The 27,321-nt window shown below is 37.8% G+C and overlaps 1 protein-coding gene across 8 annotated transcripts in view; it reads left to right on the top strand.

Annotated features, from left to right (window-relative positions):
• The window catches only part of Kcc (kazachoc), a 466,160-nt gene that overhangs the window by 85,835 nt on the left and 353,004 nt on the right, over positions 1-27,321 (top strand). The gene's annotated exons all lie outside the window — the stretch shown is intronic.

Here is a 27,321-nt window from a genome sequence, read left to right as displayed (position 1 = left end):
GTTATTTATCTGCCAGTTCTTTGTCTGGTGCTAATTAAGTTTGAAAAAGTTTTATATACTTTTCCTTTGATATTCAAAATTATTTATCACAGGCCGTTCATTTTTTTTATTGGCACCTTTATTTTTGAAGGTGGTTCGAGGAGAATGGAAAGTGAAATCGTATCACCGACTTTTGCCTGATTTGCTATTGTGAAATATGTTTTCATATCCCTAGAGAATGTCTGTGTATACCGCCATCAAAAACTAGGGGTAACGAGTTATGACATCGAATTTACTCACATGTATGCAGAACTTTCTGAAACTCAAATTATTTCAGAAAGTTTATTTTATTGCACTCATTTATTTTATTTGTGTTGGAATTAAACCTATTAAGTTGTTTTTAACTTATTTAGTTGTTTGTTTAATATTTTATTGTACATACATAATTTGTAAACATCAAGTGCAGAGTAACTTTGGCAATTGGTATTTAAAATATGTTTTCATTCATGAAAAATGGTAAAGAAATCAGTTGTAATGACGATACCCATTAATGTGTAAAAAAGGGTACCTACGATCGGTAGTGCTGCGCGCTACAGATATGCCATGGTGTGAAACCGCTGTAATTTGGAAACAACGAATGACAGCGCGCGCGGGTCCGCGCGTCATTTTTCACAACTTAGAAATGGTGTGTCGTGATCTCTATGAATATATTTTATAAGGTTAAATACAAAAGTAATTACCTACATAAAAGCTTGCGGTTAACCTAGCGCAGTTAAAGTTAAAAAAGCCACTTGAACCGAGAAAGACAAGACAAGCTGTGTCCAGAGACCCTAAACTCGAAACTTTAATGAAATTCCTACCTTAATGAAACTGTTTAACTAAATTCTAAAGTGAACGGGTGGACATTTTGTGTATTGCAATTTATTTAATACAATGAATTTAGGTTGTAAACTCAAGTGTTAATACATATAAGGTAGCTGTATAAATCAAATAAATAGTTTTATTAGCCTTGTACGCTTGATTATCCTAAAGAAACTTACAAACAAACTTCACAAAATTGAGCTAAAGAGCTCAATCAAAAAAGTTGTATCTGACCCTAAATAAGACTTTTTCTTTTAACTACACCCACAGTATTCCTAATCAAACATTATCTACAAGTACCTTTACCAACACAATTCACAACTGATCACTTTCATACACAAAATACTTAGAAAACCTGGTACCTACTAGAAGTTTATAAAACCACCAAAAACAAGGCATATTGGAAGGCCATTTAGTCTAGCACTGGGAGACCAGATATCTCCATACAATTTATCTCCAGACCCTGGCGACCGAGGGTGTATGGCACAAAGCCAAACTGTCGCGACCATGCTAAGGTGCCTGTCAAGCATGGAGAACAAAATGACTAGCAGAGGTGCCATAACGGAAAATCGCCTAAGAAAGTAGCGGGCCAAAATACGGGTGTGCGGGGGACGAGGACCGTTACTGCCCTCGCCCTTATATGCTTTCTTTAAACCCGAGATTTTTCGTAACACCTATAAAAAACGTTGACAGATGTCTCATAGAACCTGAACGCCTCGTTTGCTCATTGGTTACTCGTTTCGTTTTCGTCATGCCCACCATACGAATTTGACCAAGAATCATTATGGTAAGCCTGACCTACCTGCATTATGGTATCTCCGGTCATCTTTCCTTACTCCGTGCTGTCAAATCATACAGTTCGTTGGGTAAAGACAATAGTTTTGATGGACCCGGGTCTATTGTAGTGGACATAAAGGCTTGCTATAGTTAAGGGTTAATTTCATGGTATAATTAATCATGGACTAATCTATTTTGTAGCGTAAAAACTTTCATCATTTTGTCGAACACATTTTTTTTGACCTACAGTTGCATTGGTAACTCGTCGTGTATCTGCAGGTACGTGCTCTAAATCCCACAGCACTTTGTAGCCTTTAGTATATACCTAGTAAATACCTTGCTTATAGACGAGCAGAGCAGCAGCATCTCCGAAGCTATAAAGATCCCACACTGCTTACCACATGCCCAGTGCATTGGGTATAGGAATGCCCCCAACTTGGAACCCTTTGTTTAGCAGAGGACGATGATAAGTCTAAAGTTAATTCAAATAGTAACTTCAATACCTCTTCAATACCTAAGCTAAAGTATATCAGTCAACGTCATAGTACAATAAAGTATGAAAGTAAATTGAATCGATACCACTATTCATCTTCAGTACCTGTTGCAAGCACTCGTAAAAATTGTAGAACAAAATCATAAAATCTATCTCTCGTCTATTTTACCAGTGATGCTGAACAAACTGCTCTCAGGTATCCAAGATACTAGAAATAAGGACGCTGATACACTAGAGTGCACCTGACAGTACAGTTATATTGCACTTTACTTTCTTTCAGAGAAAAACAATGAAAGCAATCACACCGTCGATACCGCTTCGTTAGTTCAGAAGTAAAGGTAGAATTCCAAGCATCACGATCGATCGCAGCCACGCGCGGCCTACGACAGTCGTCGTCCCTCGCGACAATAGTCAACTTATGAAAATATATGGCACCGCTGCCGAGGCCCGCGACTAACGCGCGCGGCCGACGAATGGCGTGAGCCGCGGGCGGACTTGCGCATCTTAACATGGCCTAGCGCTTAATAACATCTATAGGATCTTAGTAAAACCAGAATTGAATTGTGGACTATTGTCGCGAGCAATCGACGATAGTCGTACGCCGCGCGCGGCTGCGATCGATAGCGATGCACGGAAGTCTACCTTAAATGTTGGGGCTTTCATTTGTTTTTCATTCTCAATTGTTGTAGTGTAAAAGAATATTGCTCGTTAATTGTAACAAATATTGCCTGTTATGTTAGTAAATATATGAAACAATATATGCCTCAGAATTGGTGCGGCGAGTACTGTTATGAAAACATGCCTACATTCTGTGTCATATTTCAGTGACACTGCAACTTGAAAGATTGTTATGACTAAGGATTTGGTAAGGTTACGATTCGTAGGGCTTTTACCCGACTCTCCCAAAAGGAAGGTTATGTTTTGGAAGTGTTTGTTTATCAAACAACATAAAAGTTATTCTAAATCTTTTCTCCTTCTTAAAAGTATAAAGCATTATGTATTTTCCGATTTTGCAACTGTCTATCGAAGCAACAAATTCTATTGACCAAACTGCCCAACTAAGTACGATACCAACAGAACTCGATACAACGTTTTATATCAAATTTCTGCGAATCGAACCGATTGCGATGAATAGAAGTCCGTGATCGAGTAAAACCGAACGCTGTTTTGAACGTGGTTTGCTTTCAGATACGGGAAATGTGTTAATTGGACCCGCCAATTAGAGAAGATTTCTGACTACCTGTATATAATGTTTGATGACTATCTATTAGTTTAATTTGATCATACATTATTAGGAATAACTAGCATTGACATATACCCATGATAATGTTCTGATGACACAAATGAATATGTGTAATACGATATTATGAGCTTTCGCGTGCTAATGTAAAGCCATGTGGTATTATAGACTAAAAAATATAGAATGGTCACTTTAAACTTTTAAAAAGATTACTCAAATGGTGTAAAGTAGTTGAGAAAGTGAGAAAACAATAAACAATTTGATTTACTCGTTTTGGCGTAAAAGCACGACAGACCTATTTAGCGACATATTTGTAAAGATTTAAGATAAAAAAATGTTCTTCAATGGCACACAGAAAAAGCCAAAAACCACATAGGGTTTCCAGGTTATTAAGTCATACACACCATGCCATACAGCCAGAGGCGTATACCTATGTATATGAAAATATACCTACATATATAAGCATATGAGTACCATATAGGCTACCATACAGGCAATTGCCAGGTTAGTGCAACGCACCGAATACTGGAAATGATTGGCTCTTTACAAACTAGCTGTACCCATTCAAAGAGCTGTTCGATTCATTCATAAAACGCCAATTAGTGCGTATCACCAGTAATTAATGATAAAGACCATTTATGCGTGTCCAGGGAATTAGTATGAGGTTTAAATCAGCTTTGATATATGATTTGAAGATGATGATGTGAAGACATATTTTAGTGCACTGTTTGCTCCGAACACATTACCAAACAAAAACTATAGGTTCTGTAAATTATTAATAAGGAGTACGTGCATTAGTAGTTTGGAGCTTTAAAAGGTTGCTTACATACTGATGAGGTCATTCTATAAGTACATCTTCGAGTAGCATGAACTTGATGGAATATAAAGTTATTAAGGTCTAAGCAAACAGTAAACCCTTAACTAGCTTCTTAGGTAATAAAATATCATGCACCGGAGCGTCCAAATTAAATCTGTTAAGGGTTTACGACTAATAAACCTTTACTATCTGACCAGTGATTCTCAAACTTATTACGTCTTACCTCTTGTAATAATATTAATCAACGTAAACATATAATATAAAAATTAAGTTAAGTATGTTATGTTTCTGTGCCTAAATAACCAGGCATATTATAGCCATATACCCAAGGTTGATCACAGGACAGTGTTTTTACCAGTACTTTGTGTAAAATACATCATCCTCCTTCCCTTATTGCCATTTTAATTGAGTTTTCATCTAACTGCATGTTTTCATCTTCTATACATTTAATTATTACCATATAATGCGTAAAGTTTAAATTTCTGGGTCCTTTTTTTCATTTGACTATCTTTGGATATCGTAACGTGTAGTCGGAAAATAATTTTTCATTTACAAATTGTGAAATTAAAAACATCATTTACGTAAACTTTGAGCATCGTACTCCGTCTACCTATTTGATAAAGCTAATATTGATTATTAATTAAGTAACAATATTGGTCGGGTAGCTCACTTTAGTGTCGTAAGTGTGGATGGTCATAAACGATGTTATATCCTTGGCCTGAGCTACTGAGGAAGATGTCTTTATGGGGACTTGATTATATTACGTAAGGTTTAGAGGGCAAGTTAATGAGTTTTGTTGGTTTAAGTTTACTCGTAGTTAATATGAAATTAAGACATTTGCAAGATACCTGAATAGTTTTTACCTACAAATGGTATTTCATGATTTCTTTAAAACGTCAGAGCATTACGAAGCGCTCCTGGAACCATTCATAGTGTTGGAATATTTGTCCAAATAATCAGAATGGACTTAACGTCTAAATATCAGATCTTAAGGTTGATTGAGGGCGAGACAGGTGCTATCTTAATAATATTTATATATTTTTTGGTCAATAGTTATTTAGTACCTAAATAAACACGCAGTCAAAGTCCACGCACGCAAGTCACGGGCAACAGCTAGTGTGGAATGAAAGTATAGTGACATCAAATCATACACATTATATACAGTTCAGGCATTTCACCATAAAACGGCAACATACAAATCCCTTTCCGTGTTTATAATATTAGTAAGGAAATTAAATAAGAATCGATTCTGTGTATTCCAAAATCGAATTCAAATCAAGTAATACCTTGACGTTCGATTCATCAGGTCATGCCCTTTTCCGTATGACAATGACCTTTCATTAACCATACACGTTCCCTGTTAATTGATTTTGCGGTGTCCGTGAGTTTACGCATTTTTCCCTGTGGTTTCCATCAAATAAATTTTTATTTTCTATTTTTGCTCGCTTGGAAAGCACGGTAATCTGTAGGTCGCGGCTGTCATTTGAATATCTTTGACAGCCGTTACGGGTAGTCAGAAACCAGAAAGTGTGACTACCAGTCTTACCAAGGAGTTTTGGGTTGCTCGGGTAACTGAATTGAGGTGAGATAGGCAGTCACTCTTCGTAAAACACACTCAGCTGTATCCGAACAGACTGAAAGCCGAAGAAAGCGGTGAGGGAGTGTCAGACTCTTACTGACTAAAAACCGTCGTGTTCCATCGTAGGCCTTTCATGTACCAGGGCCTCGCGTTACCTTAGACCGCAGGACCTTAAAATATAATTTTTGTAAGTATTCATTTTAATTTTAGCTAATTAAAATAGGTTTCGAAACAGCAGGCGTTATTAATTTCGTTAGTTATAAGAACCTTCTGGGTCGTGATCGGTCCTGTTTTAATTACAATTGATTTCCATCATATTTTGTCAAATTGAATATCAATTTATTTTGATTTCTGTTTACAATTTGTTTGTGTACAGTTTTGTTTAGAGCGTCCATTTATAAAATATTTTCATCTTGTTAAATAAACGTAGGATTTTAAGAACAGTTTTAGTTTTAAGAATATTTCTACAAAATAGGCCAATAATTAATGTTTTTTTTTTTTTTATTTATAAAGCCTTACCGCAGACTTGAGGGTCCGCGCTTTTATTTACATTTTTTTTTTTTTATTTAATTATAATTTTTTGCCGTCTTGGCCTCACAACTTATGTCTAGTCTTAAGACTATGTGAGTCCACCGCGTATTTACGTTTTTATTTTAATATTTATATATATATGTATACAGAATTCTTTTTATTACTTACACAATACTTAACACTATATTCATGGACTTTGGCAACTTAGTTAAACACGATTTTGGGACAGGAACGGATTGGGGATTGGTCTCATTTCCCGCTAGCGACTAGGGACTTTGCGAGTGCTAGTAGGGCTAACATGACAGTGGAGTCTCGATGTTGCATGGCCGTCTTGAGGTTGTATTCGACGACCGTTTTTATTGGCGCGTCCATCGCTCGCTTTATGAAACGGCCAGTGGCATCGTCGGCGTCATCTGTGTAATAGACGCAGCTAGCCGTATGTCTCGACACTGCCACTACCGCGTGGGAGACGCTGTCATGAATTTGGAGCTTCCTGGACTTAGTGTTTATGATAACGACGCTGTCGTATGTCAGTCCCTGAGCCTCGTGAATGGTTAAGGTACGCGACCCTTCACCGGACCCGTATCCCTGGCTAATAAGAGAAGATTTCTCTTCTTGCGTATGAACCAAGAATAGGGTGTTCTGGGCGGTGGTCGGTATTTGCGCTCCCGTAAAACCCTTCAAGCTCAGGGAATGAACATGAGACAGCGACGTTTTAGAGGAGTATATACCTGAGTATATCTCGCTGAGTGCGAATGCCACATCCATCGGGTTACGGTGGGTGCAGAGCAGCTCCTGTGTGATGCCAGCCACCAGATATGGACGGGTATACTTTAATGGAAAAAGGTTATCCCTGTCCAAATATGGTAGCTGATTCACGTCTCCGATGAGGACCACCTCGCTTGCACCAGACAACTTTGCTGCCATGACTATGGCCCCGAAGTGGTTCATGAGAGCTTCGTCTACCGTCAAGCGGTGACATTTCTCATTTGGCTTGAACCCGTTGGCTAAAATTGAGGCCATAGTGCGCAACTTTGTCTTCGCCCTATCGCCCAATTGGTGCGCAAGCTTTCCTCTTAGATCTTTGGCCGCTTCAGTTGTCGTGGTGGCTACGACGTCCCTCCTCTCGTCGAAGTGTTTCACCACCCAGGTAGTTTTGCCGCACCCCGGCACCCCATTTACCCATCTGATATTGGGTACCGCCCAAGGTTCCATCGATGCTGAGGTGTCTGAGGTCCCAGAAACGGTCTGTGCCATTTCAAGGATACTATCCTCCAGCATGATTTTGGTACATTTGGCGGTAACCACTATCGGGTCATCGTGTGGCGTCTGGAATTTTATTTTGCCAGTTCGCTCCGTTGCTTCTTCGTCCAGGGCCACGAAACCGTTCTTTGCGCTGTAGGCAGCCATGTACGACCCCGTCATTTCCCCCGCAATGACTTGGGAGTTGGCGTTGTCGTACACCGCCGCCTCTGCTTCCTTGAGCAATACCGGAGCAGACCCTCATTTTCTCGACGGAAGGTCAGCATGATCTTGTTGCAAGTTCTAAGGTTTACCTCCTTTGTGGCCCTTACGACTGCAACGTACTCCAGGAAAGCGCTTTTGACATGGTCCGTGGTGCCCAAACTCATCGCGAGGGTCGGTGGGCTGACCTGCCCCTTGTCTGCTCTTGTAGGCTTAGGCTTTGGTGACTCGGGCTCTTTGGGCTTTTTTCGGAAAAACCGCTCCACTGCTGATTCCTGTTTCGCTGTTGGTGATTTGCGACTGACCGATGGGAGCATGGCGCTCAGGAAAGAACCGATAGCTTTAAGGCGATTCCGCGCACGAGCGTGCTCCTCTTTGCTGGTGGTATTCCTTTGCTCCTTTGCGGCTTTTTCAGCAGCTATCTTTTGCTGGGCTCTTTCAGACCCGCTTTGCGCAGTTGGACTTTTTGTGGGGCTCGTCGCGCCGGCTGTAGGGTTTCCGGGGACTTTAAGGAAACTCAGGGTTTCCCCTCTGTCCTCGTATACTACCACCTCATGGTGTTCTGAGGCTTTCAAGCAGCCGAAGCGGTCTGCGACGTCACCCCTTTTCCATCCAACTGCCATCGCGTCGACGCTTATAGTGCGAGCCGTGGCTGACGCTTCTTCTTCATCCTCTGCGATCTTTTGCAGCAGTGAGCACGCCTGAGTGAATGGAGTCTCCTCTCTCCACTCGAGTATTACGATCGTCTTGCCTTTGAATCGCAATAGTCGGCATCGGTGAGAGGCTACTTCCAATTGAGGCAGTGCATGGTGCAATAATTAATGTTATGCATATATCAGAAAAACCAACACAAGTGATTAAATCGAATTACTGATTGTGAAAATGAAATTCGAATACAAAATAAAACTAATACGTATTATTGGTTTTACCAGAACCGAACTCGATGGTAACATGATCAAAAATTGGCTTTTTGAAAGTACAGTTCGCGTCAAAATACAGGTAAACATTTAAAAAATCAGCTTTTATTATTTTTTTGCAATATTTAATAATAACGACATAACCATCTTTTTACTCTCCTTTTTATAAAATGTCAATGAAAATCGATATCTGAAAACGTCCCTTTAGTAGCCAAGGAAACCAAGTTCATCACCCTCCGAGCCTTTTTCCCAACTATGCTGGGGTCGGCTTCTAGTCTAACCGGATGAACCTGAATACCAGAGCTTTACAATAATACACAATAAGGTAAACGCGGGTGAAGTCGTCATGCCCCAATAGTCGTCAGTTAATCTTAAAACTTTTATTATTATTTTCTACTGAACTTAAAATGGGCCGGTTTATATATCAACATATTCTTGATAATATATTGCACAATTGAAATAACAATACGGGGTTTTAACAGTCACGGCTTCTAAGATATGTTATTTGAAAAGTGTGTGCCCTAACAAAATCGTTTTTTCGTGAAGTTCAGCTGTCAAAAGTGAAACTCAGCACGTGGTTTTGTGTTTTGATTTACATAACTCCAGTGGGGTCTGTGGTATGTTTCTTCGTTTAATTAGATAGTTAAGTATATTTGCTAGCGATGTTATATGCAATTTGGAATACTTTTAACATAGAAGATATATTTTTTTAATGTGACATCTATTGGTACTTCAAAACTCCCATTTGACCCAAAACCCGTCAATTTTAAAATTATTATGACGACTACTGGGACATGCTCAAAAGTTGCACCTAAACTCGTCATAATGACGTATTTTGTGTTTTACAGTACAAAATGCGAATAAATAGCTAATATCGGGACTTCTACGAAATTCATAACTGTCTAGAACAAACTTATTTAAGGTTTAGAATACATTTATTCATAAAACTGCGTTTCTTTTAAGCTTTTTCTTAGGGGTAAATTTTACTCTGCCGGTTCTAGATGCACGTACACAGTCATGTTATTCGATTCATATGTTTCTTAATGGTTAAGTCCCCTGTTTCTATAAGTATGCACTGTCTACGAGTGTTTTTTCAGGTATATGTTGGCCGCTGTAGGCCTCCGCCATTCGATTAAGATCTACCGCTTTGGGTACAAGTAGGTCTAGCACTAGCCTTTGTTTCTACAACGCTTGTATTACAATTTGTGGCAAACAAAAATTGACTGTTCTTACACTATGCTTTTTGTTCGAAATAACTGCATTTCGTCACGCGTATTGTACCGCGTCTTCCTAACGTGCCTTAATAGCGCCTGTATAAAAATTATGTCATTCAACTAGTTTTGACGCAAAAAATATTAAAATCAGTTTTAAAACTAAGATGACATAGCTTCCATCGCTGTCACTTGTTTGCTTGTCGTATTCGATATTGATGGGTAAAGAGTAATCTTAAGTAAGATTTTTTTATTTAAAATTGTCTGTATTTAGTGATTGCATGATCGTAATTTTAATAGAAGATCATGACTGAAAGAAACTACAAGCAAGAGGGCCTTTTAAAAGTCATAAAAGCTGTAAATCAAGGGGCCACACACAACATCATATGCAGCAAGAAAATTTAAAACGCCCTTTTGAGACAACTAATGAAATGGTGACACAAAACCGACGATTATCCCTGTATATACATACTATAGAAATGAACCCAAGGACAATCTCCGGTTCTGAGCTAAAGTATTGCTAACTATGGAGGAAAACTACTTGGGCTATTGCGTTGGGATGTTAGTGGATTCATCATCATCATCATCATCAGCCTATCGCAGTCCACTGCTGGACATAGGCCTGTCCAAGTGCACGCCACTGAGATCGATTTTCGGCTTCTCGCATCCAGCGTTAGTGGATTAGGATATAGGAAACTATAGGAATTATGGCACCTGGAAAAAAAAAACGTGGCCTGGTGGGCCAAGAATCAACCTCTCAAGTATGAGGGCGCGGGTTCGATTCCAGGTCAGGCAAGTACCAATGCAACTTTTCTAAGTTTGTATGTACTTTCTAAGTATATCCTGCAATGTCACCAATGACTGTGTTTCGGATGGCACGTTAAACTGTTGGTCCCGGCTGTCATTGAACATCCTTGGCAGTCGTTACGGGTAGTCAGAAGCCAGTAAGTCTCATGCCAGTCTAACCAAGGGGTATTGGGTTGCCTGGGTAACTGGGTTGAGGAGGTCATAAAAAGGCAGTCGCTTCTTGCAAAGTACTGGTACTCAGCTGAATCCGGTTAAACTGGAAGCCGACCCCAACATAGTTGGGAAACAAGGCTCGGAGGATGATGATGATGAGGAACTATGGCACCTGCCGATGACAACGTATAAAATACATGTTAAAATGGCAGGTGGAGACTCGCCACCTCACTTACTGGGCCCCCGGGAATCAGTCGCTAAATCGCAACAAGAGGGCAACAGGTACATGAGCGGCTGAAGGGTGAGGATATCTCGGCGGACTTTAAACGCAGATCACGCGCTCCCTGTGGGTCCAGCATCACCGGCCCACCCGCCACTTACCACGAGGCATCTAACCTCCGAGCAGGGCTGCTAACCCTGCTCTAGCGACTCCACTCTGGTCGGCCAATGAAGGCAAGCCAAGAGGCGGGAGACCTTCGGACACTCGGATATATGGCCCCGCGGGGTCGCTACTCCCCGTCATCCGCCTCAGATGCCCTGTGAGGCTTATTAGATATTATTATTACTGGGTTTGAACGGTTAGTTGTACCTAATCATATTTTATTTTTTGATTGATACCTTTAAGACAGTAGACAGTTTGAACTGTCTATAGAGATTTTTGCAAATGGTACTTAGCATGCGCTAAGCAGTTCAGAAGTTTTGATGAATGACAACCTTACCTACATATCTATGAATGTTAGTAATTATTTCGCGGAAACCTATTTAAATGAATGTGGCTTTTATTTTTTGTAAATACTTTTATTTTACAATTTAAATATTTTAAAAGTAATTATTTTACTCGTGCTACATATGCACATGACTGCATGGGTATTATGATTAAGAAATATAACATATATTTTAGGGTTGATTTATATTAGGCCTGGACGTGGCCGGGGCGTGCCGTGCACGTGGCTCGAACGGGGCACGGACGTGAAACGTTACATACATTTTGTATGAAGTAAAAGCCCGGCCGTGGCCCGTCCGGGCCACAAGCGACGCTCGTCATACAAAATGTATGTAACGTTTCACGTCCGTGCCCCGTTTGAGCCACGTACACGGCACGCCCCGGATACGGCCCGGCCTAATATAAATCATCCCTTATAGACTGGTTTTGTGATTCCAAGCGTTTGATAGATTGAAATATAAATTAAAATGCAACCATGTATCTGTTTTATTGAATACCTGCTCTTCTAACAGATTATGACCTGCTATTCTAAATAGGAATTTGGTTTTTTATCTATCTACCTACCTAATGTTTCAAAAGCACAAGTATGCTTAACAAATTCAAGCACAAAAAATGTACATAACTTGAACCTTATGTTCAAGAGCAGAGAGTTTACATTAGCATTAAAAGTTGACGAGTACTGGGAATATTTGACGAGTATCCGTACAAATCAGACGACTATTGGTACAAATCGCCCTTTTTTTACTTTTGCCTTAATAAGTATATATACCCATCAAAATAATTAAAAAAACATTAGCTACTTAGAATAATGAATAAATACTCTATCACGTCATGCAAAAAATTTCATTTTCTATTGAATATTTAACACACAGTAGCGCTTCAAAGTCAGTGATTTCCGAAATCCGACGACTATTGGTACGTTTACCTTACAATAATATATCTGACCCCCTCAACCCAGTTACCCGGGCAACCCAATACCCCTTGGTTAGACTGGTGTCAGACTTACTGGCTTCTGACTACCTGTAACAAGAAACAATAAACCAAGATAACACCTACGTATTAACTCTCTAACTGATTTAACTTATTAGAAAAAGACAGCAAACATTAAAGCTCCTTTAAAAACGACCATGTCCTTTGCAGCCACTAAAAATCCCCAAAAAAGTCCCTCGTCTGATCATTACACGGCTGCATAATCCACAGTATATAGTCTATGTAGTTCCAGTTTTTGTGGCAGATAAAAGCGCACTGGACTATGAAACTAGATATGATAACTACCAGCTGATGTCACTGACAAAGTGAACTCTGTGTTCACTTTTTGGTGCCCTAACGACTACTGGAATATGGTTCTCGTAGTTCTATGAACGTTGTAAGGTTAACTTGGTTTTGTGGAAGAAAAGTCTTAAAATATATTGGTCTGAGTGACTTTTATTGCTAAGAATCATTAAGTAGAGCAATGATAAATGTAAATGCCAAGTTAGGCAGAACATAGCTCAAACTTTTAACCACTGTTAAACTGGTACCACCTTTGTTCTATACCAATAAATGTTTCATTCTTTCTTTCAAACATGTGCTCAAGAGACTATTTATCTTAGAAGAAAAAAATATTTATAAATAGGTTTGAAGAAAATAAAATATTTTAATTTTAAAGCGTCAATAACTAGCAGTCAATCAACATAATAATATGCATTAACATCAATAAGTACAGTCTTCTCGAATTCTACTTTCATACATAGATAGACCGACGCAGATTTATAATATATTCCTAGCCGACAGTACACCGAAATCGGTCTGATTCGGTTTTCATCCGTTTTGGTATTGAATTTGACGTTAATTTGATTATGCAATATCAGGAATCCGCCGAGTGAAATTGATAATATCGATGTTGTACAATAGCTTTCATTTCCAGACCAAGACTCGATATCAAATTGGAATAGGAAAAATTGGAGGATTACCTACGCTTTTTGAGTTTCTTAATACGTTTTAGAAGATTATCCCTCCATAGGTATGTAGTGGTAGACCAGTATATTATCGCGGTTTCTTTAGGTTTTTTATGGAACCAGTCCGTGCAGTTTTTTTATGGTCTCACTGTTATTTTGTACAGTTGACAGTGTTATCAGTCAGTACAAAAATGCATTTTTTCTACTGGCAGTGCAACTGCACAAAATATTCGATACCCTATACCACTATATAAAGTCTATTAACGTCACCATAATCATTTTCCACGAAAACAATGATAATAATACCTATGTAAATCTATCGAAAGCCTTTTAATATTTTACCAACTTTTAGATATTTGCGTAGATAACTTAACACGAGTGCCTTTAAGCTTGCACGTCATATTTCTTAGTTTGAAGATTGCATCAAACTTAGTTCAGACATCGCTACGTCGCTACGTACAAGGTACAAGTTTTGTAGTCGCTATGTTTACCTAATGCGTTCTAACATTTTAGTTTCAAGTATAGAATACTAAAGATAACTTGAAGAACTAATTTCGATATAAGTAACTCGGTAAAGTTGGATATTTAAAAAAATACGATTCTCATCTGATTTGTGGAAGGTATTTTCGAGACTGTGTTACTTTAAGCTAAGTTTGTTTCTTAGTAAAGTCTGAATCCTTGATGTCTGCACCCAAAAGACCTTGCTTGAGGTTATCAAAACTTACTCAAACACTAACTTGTTCGTCCAAAATTGTTCGCTAACTAAGTTCTCTCGAGAACTGATTATCGTCAGCAAAAGAATCCTTTTAACTTTTCTCGTTCTTCAAAACTTGTTGAGAGGTTTATTTTCTTTCGTCTTTTTTTTATAATTAGTTGATAACCGGTATTTTGAGGAACTTAATAAGTTCCTTCTGTTTTAAAAATTGCTCATCTCTCTAAGTTACTCGACTAGCTTTGTTCTGAACTATCTATTCAGCTCAGCGTTATTGTGATAACTAATTCAATCAAATTACAGTATTTACTCATAGGGCTTGTTTAATAGGAGGATGAACTGAAAAAAAACTTCTAGAATTCCTTGAGACTTTTGAATTTTTATCTTTAATGATGCTTCAATGAGCAGAATTAAAGGGGCTAAATTATCGAAAATTGTTTTAGTGGGGGCCATTATTGCTCAATCATTTGCGGTGGCAGCATACCAGCTGTAAAAATATAATTGTTTATATATGTATACGATTGTTTACTTTCTAAGGTGCTTCATACTTATATCTTAAATAGCTCATTACTACACGTTATTTATTTAGAACTACCCCAATCGACACACCATGCTTCAAAATCACAAACTGTAAAATAATTGCCGAATGCCTAACAATTCAAGGCCTTAATTTCCTAAAACCTTCAAGTATTTAGCATTGGGAAACTTTGACTAATCTCACAAGCTTTAATCAAAGTTACACAAAAGTACATGATACGGGTATACCATACCTAATTTGGCATAATAATGTTTACTTGAAGTTTTCATACTATACTGAATTATTCTAACTCTGTAAAAGTAAAAGAATTTTAGATACAGAACAGCATTTCTTTTACTTCTAATCATCATCTTTCGAGCCTTTTCCCAACTATGTTGGGGTTGGCTTCCAGTCTAACCGGATTCAGCTGAGTACCTACCAGTGCTTTACAAGGATATTTTTAACTTCTAATACGAAGTCAAAAATATCCTAATCTGTGAATTCAACTTTAACCAAAAGGTTGGTCAAGTACCGGTGAAAGTAAAGTGGTTCTAAGCCACAAAAGTTGCGGACGCAAAACTCACTTCTAACTTTAAGGGTCGACATCAAAACGTGCAATTTTGTACTTAATAACTAATATTACAATCTGAACGTAGCTTTTTGTCAACTGCGCATTTGAGAGGTAAGTATACGTTGAAGCGGCTGATTTATTTTGGTAATGTCATGTTTGGAGATAGACTCAAATCTTAGAAAGGAGTTCAGAATTATATTCATGAACACGAAACAAACCGAAGAAAAGAGATTTTCTTTCTGTTTACTGTAGGAACTATATAAGTCATCCAAAAAATTATCTGGCTCCAAAACCAAGATGCGTAGGTATCGAAAGTTCTACACGGAAAAGTTCTAAGGGTCGTCCACGGTCGCCCACGTAGACCGGCCTACTATATAATTCAGGAAACTTAAGAAACTGTAGTTTACATGCCATAATCAAACTTCCTCATCACTGATATGGATACTGTAACATTATGGATAGTGCTTACTTGTTTGAAGTTACTAATTGTCTGCGCCATACCTACGCCTAGTGATTTTTAATAGCAACAAGTTACACTTTGATGTGATACTATCAAATAATTATTTTTTTGTTTTACGTTCACCCGCAAACTTTTTATATTACTCACTTCTATATTGTACACGGTTGCGTCGCCAGAAAATCTATAATTTCATTTTGTAAAATGTCAAGAATTCAGATTATTAAACCTGTATTGCGAAGAAACTGAGGTTTTCATTATTAAACTTCCAAATGTCCACCACTGGACATTAAATGGCGACCGTGACAGGACGGATTTGCAAAAATTCGGATCGACTACGAAGACAAAGGAATTCTCACTAAAAGGAAATCTACCAAAGATTCATCGTGGAGGACTACAGACGCAAGAACACTATAATAGAAGACAACTAAGCCAGCCAGGTCGGTCAGAAGAACTCGCCGCGCCCAGCCTTAGCTTCTACTCCGTCGAGGTTCACCGTCAGCCTGCCACGTCAGTCCGAGAATTTCGTCAACATCTGCGAGCAGCTCGTGTACCTATCAGTACCACAGCCACCAGCGAGGACCAGTGCAGCCAGAAGCAGCCGTCTCGCCTATCAGTTAAGTGCCATTCCTACGATTTACCCTAATACCTGAACCCATTTTTCCTATCGAAAGGTCGCTGTTTGGTACACTCCACTTGTGTATTTCATTAGTTTAACAAAATATCTAGCAATTTTAAGGCTTATTTCAAGTAAACAATCAGTAAATCTCCTAAAATAGTACAATTAAAATCCATAATTTATTGTCAACTACCTACGTAATCATTTGTAAAATCATAAATTCATTAAAATAACAGTAATTTCATGAAAATAAGTTCATAAATAAATAATACTTGAGTATCTAAACACCTATTAGTAATTACATTCCCGATATTTTCATTCTGCTAGGTAATCTGAAGGCCTAAACTTAGCCACCCTCCCAATAGTGCGTGTCATTATTCTAGTTCACATTATTTCAAATATTTTGGCCGACTATTCCAGGGAATTCGGCGCCGCCCGACGTTGACTACCGCTAGCCGCGTTCGGGTGACGAAGCGTCTGCGCTTCGCCACGCGCCGCGCCGAGCCGCCGCCGCGCTGCTGCCGCGCTGTTACCGCGCTGCTGCCGCGTGGCTGCGTTCAGGCCCCAGGTGTCGCCGAGGGAGTATCAGATAAGAGTTGAACATATAACTTTATTCCTTCATTTTGCATTAGTGTGTTACTGTTTAGATTACTCAATCACCTATAATACTTTCTTAAGTACTAGTTTGTCGTTTGTTGTTGTTACATACTATTAATTAATAAACAAAATGTCTTTAAGCGAAGATAAAGACAGTAATGCAAAACAATTGAAGGAGCTATTTGCTAAACGTAGCTCGGTCAAAGGTCGTTTAACGAAATTTAAAAAGTATTTAGATGTAGTATGCTCTTTAAAATTATCAAAAACCCAAATTAAAGAGTTAGAAATTAATATTGATAAAATACGAGCTATGTCTAGCAAATTCGATGAACTACAGGCTCAGATTGAGGTTATTAATTGCGATAATATGGACTCTGAGATTGATGAACGTGATGGAATTGAGCAGATCTTCACCTCACATCTGGCAATTGCTGAAGAGCAACTTGACAAGTATAAGACTACTTCTCACTATTCTGATTCGCACAATTCATCACAATGTCATCACGATCAGTCAACTCATTGTCATCATGTTGATTTTAAATTACCACAAATACAAATTGCAAAGTTCGATGGCGCTTATTTCCGCTGGCTTGAGTTCCGAGATACCTATTTGTCGCTTATTCATAACAATGAGCGTATCAAGCCTATTCATAAGTTCCATTATTTGGTATCGTATCTCGAAAATGAAGCTGCGCGAATTATTTCTAATTTAGAGATTTGCGAAACTAATTATGAAACTGCATGGCAGCTTTTGTGCGATCGTTACGATAACAAGCGCCAGCTTATAAATCAACACCTCAATTCATTGTTATATTTTGAATCGACACAGCAACAACACAAACGTGAATCAGACAAATCACTGAGGTTTCTAGTTGACCACGTAACAAAAAACTTGCGAGCATTATCAAGCTTAGCTAAACAAGATGAGCTGCTTGATATGATAATTATCAAAATTCTTATACCTAAGTTAGATAATCGTACTGCTATGAAGTGGGAAGAACACCGTAATAGTTTGTCCGATCTCCCACTCTAAAGGACTTCAATAAGTTCCTAACTGATCGCGCTGATGTGTTAGCAACTATGTTCCAAAACAAGTCTGACACACCCAAGGCTACACAATCACGCCAAAATAATAATAATAATTCTCGTAGCACTAAGTCGTTTTCATCTACAGTTCAGAACACCGGCTCTGTCACTAAGCAGTGCGTTGTCTGTAAAGGTGACCACTGGATTTACGACTGCCCTACATTCCTAGCGAAGAGTGTTCAAGAACGACGAGACGAAGCATTTAAGTTGCACTTATGCTCCAATTGTTTACGAACTGGGCATCGTGCACGTGATTGCAAGTTGGGTCCCTGTCGTGAGTGCAAGCGTAGACACAACTCACTCTTGCATTTACCTAATTCTAACAATGCTAGCACAGGTAATACTAGTACAGTCAGCAGCAATAGCACTAACACAGATCGCGGTTCAAGTGAAATATCAGTTAATAATTCGATTAGTGATAATTTCGTAGAAAATCATATTCTTTTGTCAACAGCCATGGTAAACGTTATCAATCCTCAAACAAACAAGCAATTTCGAGTGCGTGCTTTATTAGACTGTGGAAGTCAGTCCTCATTTATTAGCCAGTCACTCATGAACAAGTTATCATTACAGGTATGTACTATAAATACTATAAACGTTATTGGTATAGGCAACAACTTAGCGGAACATGTAAATAAAAGTTGCATTGCCCGATTAAATTCATTTAGCAACGACTACAGTGTTGTACAATCATTTTATGTGTTGAACCAGTTAACAGGTGCTATTCCTAAACAATCTATAGATATTAGTCAACTTAATATCCCACGAGACATACAGTTAGCTGATCCCAATTTTAATCAGCCTTCGGCAATAGACATCTTGATAGGTGCGGACCTATTTTGGGACCTATTAGGATGTGATCAGCTAGCATTAGGTCATAACATGCCCAAGCTACGTAGCTCAAAGCTAGGTTGGCTAGTCGCCGGCCCTATTTTTCCAAGTTTAAGGAATCGTTCGTTACCAAAGAGTATTCCGTGTCATGTTTCAATCAGTGATAGTGACGAATGCAATAATTCCGATATTAATTCTCAATTAACAAAGTTTTGGGAACTGGAGCAAGTTCCAGATAAGCAATATTTTAGTAAAATTGAGCAGGCTTGTGAAGACCACTTTTATCGTAATACTTACCGTTTAGAATCTGGCAGATTTTGTGTTAGGCTGCCTCTAATTGATAGTCCAGATTGTTTAGGAGATTCTTACGCAATGGCCAAGAAACGATTATTGTATTTAGAAAAACGTTTCCGTAAGAATCCAGAATTAAAGTTACAATATTCAAATTTCATTCAAGAATATTTAGAGCTAGGCCATTTAGAGGAATGTCCGATTATAAATCCCGTTCCATCCTATTATCTTTGCCATCATGCAGTGTTTAAACAAAACAGTGAAACGACAAAGACACGTGTTGTCTTTGATGGATCGGCACGAACTTCCTCAGGTTTCTCTCTGAACGACCTACAGATGGTCGGTCCCAATGTTCAAGACTCAATCTTTTCTATTTTGATTCGAGCTCGTCAGTACAAATACATTTTGACAGCCGATATTGAAAAATTCTTTAGGATGGTTGAACTAGATGAAAAGGATCGTAATTTACAATTAATACTTTGGAGAAGTGATGAGTCAAATCCTATCAAAACTTTACGTCTAAAAACCGTCACTTATGGTCTCGCAAGTGCTACATATTTAAGCACCAAGTGTTTGTCAGTATTGGCAGAGGATTGCGATGATCAATTTATAGGTAATATTATTAAACACGATCATTATGTCGATGATTTGGTCACTGGATCCAACTGTGAGTCCGAGCTGTTATACATTCAGCGCAAGGTGTCGGACACTCTAAAATCTGCAGGGTTTAAACTACGTAAATTCAGGTCGAATTTACCAAGTATTTTGTCATCATCGGTCATTGATCAAAATGACAAGGTTAGTTTAAGCGGATCCACTAATACTTTAGGATTAAATTGGAATCCTAAAACCGATACTCTTCAAATATCAATTGTAATTCCCAACAAAGGTGATGTAGTTACCAAGCGATCTATACTGTCTACATCATTCAAGATTTTGATCCTCTCGGTATTCTCAGTCCATGCGTGATTATACCTAAAATGTTACTTCAGTCCTTATGGCTCAATAAAAAGGGCTGGGATGAACCGGTTAGCTCTGATATTTTGGAATCCTGGAACAAGTTTATTAACAATTTAAGTTTTTTATCAGATCTACAGATCCCGCGATTAACGCTATGCGAAGCTCCTAGTTATATAGAAATACATACCTTTAGTGATGCTTCCCAAGTCGCTTACGGTGCATGTGTGTACCTGCGGTCACACAACTTAGCTGGTGATGTAAAGGTTAACTTACTGTGTGCTAAGTCTAAGGTGGCGCCGTTGAAGCCGACGACAATACCGCGTCTGGAGCTTTGTGCTGCTCTGTTGGCTGCAAAATTGTGCAAGACAGTTACCAGTTCTCTACGATGTGAGGTTGATCGTATCATTTATTGGTGCGATTCTAGCGTTGTCCTCAGCTGGTTGAATGGTAATTCTGCAAAGCTAAAAACATTTGTAGCAAATAGGGTTGCCGAGATTAATGAACTTACCGATAGTTCGTCGTGGCGTTATGTGCCGACTGATCAGAATCCAGCTGACCTGATCTCAAGAGGCGTAAGTCCAGATCAAATTACCAATCTTAATTTGTGGTGGTCAGGTCCAAAATTTCTAATACAGCCTGAATCTGATTGGCCCTATTTAAATAAATTAATAAATGAAACAGACTTACCTGAGATGAAATCCACTTCCGCTGTTGTCCAGGAACCTGTAACAGAAATTCTAAAAGTAGATAAATTTTCATCGTTTTTAAAATTAAGACGCATATTTGCGTATGTAAATAGATTTATACATAATATTAGACATAAAAATCCTAAAGATAAATTATTTGGTAAATTTAGTGTTACTGAATTAGAATCATCCTTTACTAGCCTATGTAAAATTGCTCAGCAAACTTCATTTGCTGTAGAGTACAATATTTTGTTAAAAAATAAAAATTTAAGTAGCAAATCATCTCTCTTGTCACTTTCACCCTTTTTGGATGATGACAAGGTGATGAGAGTCGGTGGTAGAATAGAATTATCAAATTATAATTATACTAAAAAACATCCCATACTTTTACACGCCTCTCATCCACTCACCAAATTATATTTCAAACATGAACACTTACGGAACATGCATGCCGGGCCTCAACTGTTGCTGGCCTGTGTAAGAGAAACTGTGTGGCCTATAAACGGTAGGCACTTGGCCCGCCGCACAGTACATGCCTGTGTCAGATGTAGACGTATTCAAGGTAAAACATTAACTCCCATGATGGGAAACTTACCTGCACAGCGCATCACACCTGATTTTCCATTTCGTACTGTTGGCGTTGACTTCGCTGGTCCGTTCCTCACGCTAAATAGAAAGGGTCGAGGTGCACGATTAACTAAAACCTATTTATGTTTGTTTGTATGTTTTCGCTATAAATGTGTGCACCTGGAAGCCGTCAGTGATTTGTCCAAAGACGCTTTTATTATGACATTACGCAGATTTATATCGCGACGGGGCAAGCCAGCGGAGATATTTTGCGATAACGGCCGCAACTTTGTTGCAGCTGCTAAGGAAATAGGCAATTTTCTTAAAACCAATCATGAGCCTGTAGTCGATTTTGCTACCAATGAAGGTGTGAAGTTTGTGTTCTCTCCCACGTATGCTCCACATTTCGGCGGCATCTGGGAGGCTGGCGTTAAATCCGCGAAATACCACTTAAAACGCGTTATGGGAAACAATCATTTAACATTTGAGGAGATATGTACCCTTTTCACACAAGTGGAAGCTGTACTCAACAGTAGACCTTTATGCCCACTCTCCCCTTCCCCTAACGATTACCATTTCCTAACTCCCGGTCACTTTCTGATAGGGCGTGCCTTAAATGCATTGCCTGGTCCATCGCTCGAGCACGAGAACCAGAACAACCTTCAACGCTACATGAAGCTTGAACAAATACATCAACATTTTTGGCAGCGCTGGCAAAGGGAATATGTAGCAGAGCTACAGCAGCGCTCAAAATGGCGTACTAAATCAGCATCCCTAAAGGTCGGCGACTTAGTTCTTCTCCATGAGGATAATGTCCCACCACTCAGTTGGCGAATGGGACGAGTCAGCCGCCTGTTCCCGGGGACCGACGGAGTCACGCGAGTCGCAGATGTGCAAACTACCAGAGGTTGCTTCAGGAGACCTCTCACTCGGATCTGTCCCTTGCCTACATCTTTACCGGATGAAGACTGATGTAGTTGAAAGGAGTCTTTCAACGGGGGGGAAGATGTCTGCGCCATACCTACGCCTAGTGATTTTTAATAGCAACAAGTTACACTTTGATGTGATACTATCAAATAATTATTTTTTTGTTTTACGTTCACCCGCAAACTTTTTATATTACTCACTTCTATATTGTACACGGTTGCGTCGCCAGAAAATCTATAATTTCATTTTGTAAAATGTCAAGAATTCAGATTATTAAACCTGTATTGCGAAGAAACTGAGGTTTTCATTATTAAACTTCCAAATGTCCACCACTGGACACTAATCAAGTTAATATTCCCACGTACTCTGGACATCGTCAAGGAAATTTAATTTCCCTTTAGTATGATTTTACTCGATTACCTTGCAGCCTTGTTGTTTATATAAAGGTCATAAATAGCTGTTAACTAATTGCCTTTATCGATGAAAATTGAAATCACATCATTAATAATCAAAAACAGAGTCGTCGGTTTTGGATATACAGGAACATTTAAATGATGATATGTACTCGTAACTTAATTGCAACTGTGGTTCACACATATGGCCAGTTTCCAAACGTGAAGAGGTTGATAATAATACAGATGGAAATATGAATTTCCGAATAATGACGCCTTTCAATCAGGTCCGATTTTACAATAAAAGATTCACCATATTCTCTTTGAAGGTACCTATTATTTTTAATGCCAAATTGTAAAAGGCATATTTCGAAGGCCTTTTAAGGCAGATATTTTGGAGCTGCATAAAAGTAAGGTACATTCAATTTGATGTCAATATTGCATATTGCATACTGCAATATACACCTTGTATACCAATTTATTTTCTTTTTCTTTCTTTCTTTTCTTTTTTTTCTATTTCTTTCCAGCAGAAACATATGGAAAGTGGAAAGTGCTGTTTTCCAGCCAAGTTTGTGAATAAATGATTTTTTATTTGAATTTGAGTACACCTGTTTGTACACTTTCTCGTTATAATTGAGATCCAAATACATTTTAATACCTGTCAACAGTAATAGGCTTAACTTACCACTATCAACTATAATATCAGGTCCTAAAATTAACCCAGTAACTTATAATCCTTAAGACAATATAGGTCATGTTATGTGGATCTCCTAAACGCTGTTGGATAAACCCTGGCTGTAGTTAGACGGGCGAAGGGTATGATTGATGAGCCCAAGTTGGAAGATTCAGACCTTGGGGTGTATCAGTTAGTAATAGGAACCAGGGTTACCGAAATCGGGAATTGATTTTGCCTGTAATTGGTTTTGTTTTATGATTAATTGTAGTATGATTGAAATTTTTTGTTGGATCGGAGGAATGTTTGTGAACTTGAACTTTTTTGTTAGATGGGCATCGTGGTCACATTTTGCAAAAATGGACAATAAATTCAGTAGGTATACGTATGTATTTTTCAAAATATTGTTTGTTGTTTTTGGTGTTAACTTTTGGCTTATACAACCAAATATTTAAGTATCAGAAATCTAAACCGCTTATATCATAAATCGGCTTTTGTTATTTATCATCTTATTTAGATACAACAATTTCACCTTAGAAGATTCCGTTGAAAATTAATTGAAAATTAATCAGCTCAGCTGTTCTGAAATCCAATTTCCTTAAAATAATCTGTAGAAGCGTGGCACCGTCATACTCCGGTGTTTGACGCGTCGGCACGTAAACCTGAACGGATTTCACTTGGATTTGTATTCAAATTATTATTCAGAAGAACTTGACATTTCAGATTTACTGGTTTCTACAAGTTTAATAAATATACTTCAATTTATAAATGGTACTAGCTGGTGCCCGCGACTTCGTCTGCGCAGGTTTAGTATTTCGAACAATATGTTTACAAATTGTAGCCTATGTGTTATTCTGATGTATAAGCTATATTATTGTAAAGTTTCATTAAAATCCATTCAGTAGTTTTTGCGTGAAAGAGTAACAAACATCCATACATCCATACATACAAACTTTCGCGTTTATAATATTAGTAGGATTTATTTTAAAGTAAACTACTTTCAACTATCGGGAGCACGATTTCAAAAACTAGGTTATTTTTGCATCCTTAAGATGAAATCTACTATTTATTGAAAAAATACAATATAAAGATATTGATAAGAACCTTAACACAGAAACACGTGAAATCTCTACAACAAAGCAAATTCAACGACCAACGCAACTACAGAACACAGCAGTTTCCAAAAACAATAGAACACCCAATTACCTAAGATTGGTGCACTAACAAAGGACCCGCTTGACTGCTTGCCATTGGCTGAATTGCAACCTCTTACCTCCCCACTACTTCCACCCTAGTTAATTCCTTCGAAGGACTAAGATTGCCTTCATTATAACGATGCATTGTGAACAATAAGTTGTAGTGTGCAAAGTACAATTTATCTTGCTCATGTCTTTCCGTTCTCAAAGGACTAGTGCTGAGGTGCCATAACGGAAAATCTCCTAAGAAAGTAGCGCGACAAAGTGCGGATGTGCAGGGATCGAGGGTTGTTACTGTCTTCATTATATTTATACACATAGAACATACTATCATAAATAGAGGTATTATAACATTAAATCATATTCTAATACATATTTTGTAATACCAAAAATTGTTAACAAATACCTCAAAGAACCCGAACGCGCGTAGTTTATTCGGAACTGATCGTTTTCTTCATGCAAACCATACCTACGTATTTGACCTAGAAGATGGTGTTTGACCTATCTGCATTGTAGCATCTCCGCTCATATTTCTTTACTCCGTGATTGTGAACAATAACTTGTAGTGTGCATGGTATAATTTGACTTGCTTTTGATGCAGAAGAATTTAATTGGTCTCTGCTGTTACTGAAACTTGATTGTTTCAAGAGAATTTGAGTATTTCGTGTGGGATACAATGGAATGCAATTATACGAGTACCTTCGTGAAGGACTCGATGTGTTTATGAGCTATCTCGTTTCAAATGATAGAGTAAAATGTATGATTTACTTCATTATTTTTGTGTGAACATCTCGTAGTGTTCTAAATTCTGTAAGAGTATTTTCGTGAATGTCCACCTGCTGCATATTTTTATACATTATAAGCATACGATGAGGTCTTATATCAGACTTTATCACTTGACAAGTGTGTATTATAACAAAATCATGTTGAATCGCAAAAACAGCTGGACTTTATTTTCATAAAAGCAAAATAAATATAAGTAACATTATTGAAAAACCTCATCACCAACTTACTCAGATATGTGCAATTTAAGCATAACTCGATTCCAAGCAAGTAAGTTCCTCTTCAATCCAAACACTTGTGTAAAAGACCTTCATTTTTCGAGATATTCTATGAGAGGATACTCTTCAAGATATTTTTATCCAACCCACTATTAGAGGTGTAATGACGTCAACAAGCTAACTATTTTTCATTATTTCTATCGGCTATTTTCAAGCCCTGTAGAATTAACGCATGACTAGACTATTTAAAATGAAGGTAAGTATGAACTCAGATGCATGTAATCTGTATACCTAATAAAGAATTAGAATTTGGAAGGTTAAAATATGTCTGAAAAGGGCGTTCACGCCACGCATAATGACTGCAATGCCAATAAAAAATTAAAGACAAATAAATAAAAAAATATGGTTGAAACAATTATAAAACAAAATGATTGCTATTATTTAAATTTTTGATGATAACAGAGTGAAAATGGTTTGAAATACTGATAAAAATGATTATGACCCACTAAAAATATTTCTCTTTTGTTGCAGGTAATCCAGTTTGCCCCACTTTGAACGTATCTCGAAGATTCCAAAAGCTTTCTTTCCTAATATTATATCTCTTGATATCGACGGACTTTGACAGAAGATGATTTATGTATCTCAGCGCTGAAGGAAATAGTCTGTAAGACCCCGACATTCATTCGAGTTTCAAAGCAAGTTCCAATGAAAAGCTTTAAAATAATTGCAACATTTTATACGAAAATGAAAAAAGCGAATACATAATATAACTTAAAATTCACAGATAAATACAGGGTACAAAATTAAGTAAATGAATGTACTTATTTCTTAAATAAAAGATAAATTTGTGTTTAAGGAGACATTAAAAAACTGACAGATATAGTACTACATAACTGTGTGGTGTTATAATCCATCCAATAATAGGACATACACTTGTTTTTTTTAAACATGTTCTCACTTAAAAGAAACGTCAAAAATAACAGAAACCGCGATCATTATTAGGAAAACTCACCGAGAAACGACTTCTCAACTCATTTGTAACTGCGACCATAAAATCAGATTACGTATCTGCAAATACGCAAAAGATGACCATAATAAATATCATTACCGCGAGTTATGGGCCGTGATACTTTTAAAATCGCTTTAATTATATTCGTTTTTTCTTTTTTCTTTCTGTATAGGCAAAACACGCCATTGTTTTAGAAAATTGTTTTCGCGCCGCGTCGCCTGTTCCCACAAAAGGTGACATTCTTTTTATTGAAATCGAGAAAACAAAGAAATCGTTGTGTATTCTGATAAATTAATAAATGTTAGGGACTTTTATTTATAGAAAGAAGTACGTCTTTCAATTGTTTAAGGTACTTCGTATTATAGTGGAAGCTTCTAGAGAAACTCAATTAATATTTTCTTTATTTTACGGCTTAATAAGTAGTTACTTTATATCGAACTAACAGTTTTCCCGCGTTTTTACCTGCCCCTTGGAAACTACTACCCGTACTGGGATGAAATAATAGCATACGTTATTCGGGAAGAATGTACCTTTCTAACATTGAAATAATTTTTCAAATCGGTTCAGTAGCTTCGAAGTCTTCAGGGTATGTACAAACAAAAAAATGTTTCTTCTTTATTATATTAGGTAGTATACATAAAATAATATAAGCATATGATATTATATTTATAAGAGATGCTAATTAATTAAGGTACGCTTTTTTTCAAACGATCCGATTCTTTTAAAATTAATTAACACA

Source organism: Helicoverpa armigera, chromosome 3, assembly GCF_030705265.1.
Source record: "Helicoverpa armigera isolate CAAS_96S chromosome 3, ASM3070526v1, whole genome shotgun sequence".
NCBI classification, from domain to species: Eukaryota; Metazoa; Arthropoda; class Insecta; order Lepidoptera; family Noctuidae; genus Helicoverpa; species Helicoverpa armigera.
The sequence above is the reverse complement of the archived record's forward strand: the minus strand, read 5'-3'. Positions and strand labels throughout refer to the sequence as shown.